Source organism: Camponotus vicinus, unplaced genomic scaffold (genome assembly GCF_025532165.1).
Source record: "Camponotus vicinus isolate PSW18456_S1 unplaced genomic scaffold, iyCamVici1.0 SCAF_7, whole genome shotgun sequence".
NCBI classification, from domain to species: Eukaryota; Metazoa; Arthropoda; class Insecta; order Hymenoptera; family Formicidae; genus Camponotus; species Camponotus vicinus.
In genome coordinates this window covers 17,501,426-17,506,445 of record NW_028141979.1, presented here as the reverse complement: position 1 = coordinate 17,506,445, position 5,020 = coordinate 17,501,426, and the positions used below count along the sequence as shown (strand labels likewise).

The window sequence follows — 5,020 nt, the reverse complement described above, 5'->3', positions numbered from 1 at the left end:
ATCCGTACGCCAATACGACGCTTGGATACAGCGATGAGATACGAACAGGGAAGGGAAGTAACGCGTTACTTGTAACGCCGTTACCGTTATAGTTACTTTTTTTTGGTAACGATCCGGTAACGCCGTTACTCTTTTTTTCTGTAACTGTAACGATAACGTAGTTACATTTTTTCGATAACGAATTTACAGTTACTTTTAGCGTTACTTTTTCGCTGATTGATGCATTAGCAAATCGGCATGATACCGCGCTCGTCGTAAGACTCGCCGCACTAGGTTCGCCATTTGGCACGCCCGTTGCGCATGTGCGCCTGCTCTGTCCTCTGTACAGAAGGCTGCGCAGGAAGTAACTAAGAACTAACTTAACCTTAAGCTATACCGCGTGGCAATCGTTCATGTTCCGGTATCGAAGAAGTAACGTCGCAATAATAGTGTGTCGCGTTCGCAGTTCTGCTTTTATTATGGAGTTCGTTATATTTATCATCGTACCAGTCAATGTGTTCACGATTTGTGCAAGCGTTCCCATATACATACCTTTTCCCCGCTTCCTTGACAGTTCTTCGTGCATATTCCCGCATTACTGTATCACGCAGTCGTTCTCCGCCGTACTCTCGTGCGGTCTATCTCGGCTTTTACAGCGGTTCTATATCTTTGTGCTATCATACGGCCGTTATCTCCTCGCGTACACGGTCTGTCTGTCTACGCTACGTTCGTTTTTGATCTCGCGGTTTCCACTTTGCACTGACTACGTCGCAAGTGATATTTTATATCTCACAGTGTAAGTATATTTAATTATTTATTCGTTCATTATTAAAAGACATTACTTATAATTTAGTATTGTGCGGCTTTATTCTGTATCTCATAAAGTCAACGACAAAATCGCTATCGTTACACAGTTTTTTTTTTGTATACTACAGCTGCGCAATAACGTGTCAGCAAGAGTTACGGAATAGACCTGACTCATTCTTACAATATCACACGAAATATTATTTAATAATAAGTCTCTCTGAATAAAAATAATAAAACTTTTGGCCTTGGTTTGTGATTTTTTGTAGCGATCGGATCTGCTCAGAAATGGAAACGATAGCCGAAGAGGCGAGTACGCCAAGTACATCATCTGAATCCTCGAATAAGGCACCATGGCCGACATACAAAGAAATTTTTGTATTCGAACCCGAACTTAGTAATGAGAAGAATTATGCATTTACTTGCAAATTATGTTTAGGCAAAAAAATTATACATGCTAGCAAAAGCTCTACAGCCAATTTAAAGAAGCACATAAGCGTAAGTTTAGTTTTCTTATTATTTTTATTTATGTTAATAAATAAATTTCAATATTTTATTTGTTAATATACATATAAATAAATAAATAAATACCTGAATAAATAAATAAATACATATATACACATATAAAATAATTTCTTAATTTCTTAAAAACTTTGTGCAAGATAAACGCAATAACGATAACTGTATATTTTTATAATAGTTAATAATTAATTCAATTATAATTAATTCAATATTTAAATAAAAAAGAATACAAGAAAATTTGTAAAATTAAAAAATTTTTTTTTAGATTCTAAGGAATGTACACAATTGCACCGTATATTCTAGTTCATTGAATCAAATCTGCAATGTAAAAATAGTAGGTATAAAAAGCATGGCATGTAAAAGTGTGTTTAAATAAATATAAAAATTAATAATTCTTTCATAAATTAATATATATTTTTATTCTTTTATTTTTTTTAACATTAAATTTTTGTTTTTTATTTTTGTAAATGACAAAGAATTATTTGTATTTTATAACAGATGTTTTTAAATATAAAACAATATTAATATAAAAATTTATATCTTAATATCTATTATTTACATATATATCTGTTTCAATATATCTATATATTTGTGGCGGCTACGATCCACCACACAATCAGCACCTACTGAACCGTACACCGTACACGCGCTACGCGTACGGCGGTGCGAGCCCTAAGGCGATTCGGTACGCAGCGAGCCGACAGATGGCCGCAGGGGCAAACCATTTCGCATAAGTGAAATTCGGCAGCCTCGCTATATAAGACCGCGCGAGACGACAGGACACCGAGTCGCGGCTTGAGAATAGTACAGCATCATAGCTCTCTATATCGATAGCCAAGACTTGTTCTTTTTTGCACGAGGAGATAATACCTCCTCGGGAATTAATTGTGGAAGAGCTTCGCGCTCTCGCATCATTACACGGCGGAGGAGTCACATTCCACGGCCACTCTCGACGCCCCGATCACCAGGGCCGGTCAGATCACCGTGGAAAGAGGCGCCCAGGGCACCCTGCACCGACCAGTCAGCAGGAGAGAAAAAGGTCTCGTTCCAGCTTCTGCCCTGGAAACTGGAGAAGATAGACCTGGAACCACCGAGATTTACTCGTCCACCAAGGTACCTGCTCGAAGTCTGGGACATACGCATACGAAGATACACTTCGCCAACTGGACCTTGGAGCGTTCCAGACGTAGTCTCACCGCTGCCGCCGTCGCCGTCGTCGTGTTCACGAACGGACCAGGCCTCACAGACGGTCCCTTTAAGCCGTGTCCACAGGGGGACTCAAGTCGGCGCAGTTCCCACTAACGATCAGAGCACTCAATCGGACTCCGATTGGGAAACGCCCAGTCACAGCACGGCCACGCAAACGGACCAAGTAGACGAGAACAACAACTGTCTAGGGTCCTTAAAAGTCACTAAGGCCTGGCCACACATAACTTATAGAGAGCGGCTATAACTCCGCATACAATAACGGCCCTTGTAAGGGCCACCAAAAACAATCCAAAAATAATTGTATATAGTGTACAGAATAAACCAACTACTGTTACATCGCCTCGATTATTCACGAGAATCTCGGCAACCTCTGCAAATCCTTCCACGAGCGAATTACGAACACGCCTGAACATAAAGCGCTACATTGGTGACCAACCGACGTTGGAGGAAAAACAGACATGCCGAAGAAGGAGAGCACAATAATCGTGGAAGATGACGATACCAGCATCAACCGAGTCGCAATGCGCATCCCCCCTTTCTGGCCGGACGATCCGGAGCTGTGGTTTGCGCAACTCGAAGGGCAGTTCGCTCTAAGCATCATCACCGACGATGACGTCAAGTACGGATACGTTCTGTCCAAATTAGAACCACGACAAGCGAGGGAGATTAAAGACGTAATCACGAACCCACCCTCCAGCAACAAATATTCAGCTATAAAGAGCGCTCTCATACAACGGCTGACAGATTCGCAAGAGCAGCGGATCAGGCAACTTCTGGAGAGAGAAGAGCTCGGAGACAGGAAACCATCACAATTCCTACGGCACCTTTCAACGCTAGCAGGAACAACAGTCTCCGACGACTTGCTGCGGACACTATGGCTAGGGCGCCTTCCACCGCAAACACAGGCCATCCTGGCCACAAGGAAGAGCGACAAACTACAAGACGTAGCAGAGCAGGCAGACCGAATCCACGAGGTCAACGGCCGAGCTCTCGTTCTAGCCACGGAACGTCCACCAGCAGCAGCAGCCAGTAGCCCACAGAACGCATGGACATCACAGATGGAGACACTTACCCAGCAGGTAGCCACCCTCACAGAGCAGATGACCAACATGGCCAAAGAGCTACGGAAAGGACGCAGTCGAGCCCGAAGTCGATCACGAGGTAGACCACGCAGCAAGACACCTATCAAGGAGGGTCTATGTTACTACCATCGACGATTCGGAGCAGACGCCCGCCGTTGTGCACAACCATGCACATTCCAGAAAAACGAGTAGGGCACTCATTGCTGGCGGCCAATGACAACAGCCCGACACCGTGCCGCCTATACGTGACAGACCGCAATACTAAAACGAAGTACCTGGTGGACACAGGTTCAGACGTTAGCGTTTTCCCGCAGACGCTAGCAAGCAGTAGAAGGCGACCAGAGGCATATGAACTCCTCGCGGCAAACGGCTCCCGCATAATCACATACGGCTCCATAACCATCAAGCCGGATTTCAGCCTAAGGAGAGCATTCCCGTGGAGGTTCATCATAGCAGACGTCGGACAGCCCATCATCGGGTCAGACTTCCTCGCATACTATGACTTGTTACCTGATATGAAAAGGGGCAAGCTCATCGACAGGAAGACAGGACTAACAACTACGGGCGCTAGGTGTTACAACCAGGTCTTCTCGGTAAAGACAGTAGTGGAGAAGAGCGAATTCCATGCGCTCTTGGCAGACTTCCCAGACATCACCAAGCCAACAAGGACAAAGGAGGTGATAAAGCACGGAACTCAACACCACATACAGACAACGCCAGGCCAACCAGAAGCCAGCAGGCCACGCAGACTAGCACCAGACAAACTACAAGCAGCAAAGACGGAATTCGACCTACTCCTACAGGAGGGCATTATCCAGCCGTCAAAGAGTCCTTGGTCATCGCCTCTCCACATGGTACCCAAAAAGGACAAAACATGGCGTCCATGCGGAGACTACAGGAGGCTAAACGCAAGAACCATACCAGATCAATATCCGATACCGCACATAGAGGATTTCGCACAAACGCTCTACCAAAGAAAGATCTTTTCAACGATCGATTTGGTCAGGGCATACAACCAGATCCCGGTACGAGAGGAAGACATTCCAAAGACGGCGCTAACCACACCATTTGGCCTCTTTGAATTCAAATACATGCCATTTGGCCTACGCAATGCAGCGCAGACGTTCCAACGCTTCATTAACGAAGTGCTACGCGGATTGGACTTTTGTTACGCGTATATCGATGATATACTCGTAGCATCATCTACTAAGGAACAACACGAAACACACCTTAAGCAGCTGTTCACCCGGCTCAACGAATACGGGGTTAGAATAAATTCAGCCAAGTGTGTCTTCGGAGTCAACAAAGTACAGTTCCTCGGCTATTTAGTCTCAGAAGAAGGGACACAGCCATTACCAGAAAAGATCGAGACCATAAAAAACTTTCCGCAACCAAGTACGGTGAAGCAACTACGTCAATTCCTG

General features: G+C 44.6%; 1 long non-coding RNA gene across 1 annotated transcript; it reads left to right on the top strand.

Annotated features, from left to right (window-relative positions):
* The first annotated feature begins 627 nt into the window (after positions 1 to 627).
* On the top strand, positions 628 to 1,775 carry LOC145974436 (uncharacterized). Its single transcript, XR_014439676.1, has 3 exons — positions 628 to 775; positions 1,053 to 1,281; positions 1,571 to 1,775. It is a non-coding gene; the product is annotated as an uncharacterized LOC145974436 (long non-coding RNA).
* Positions 1,776 to 5,020: the final 3,245 nt, after the last annotated feature.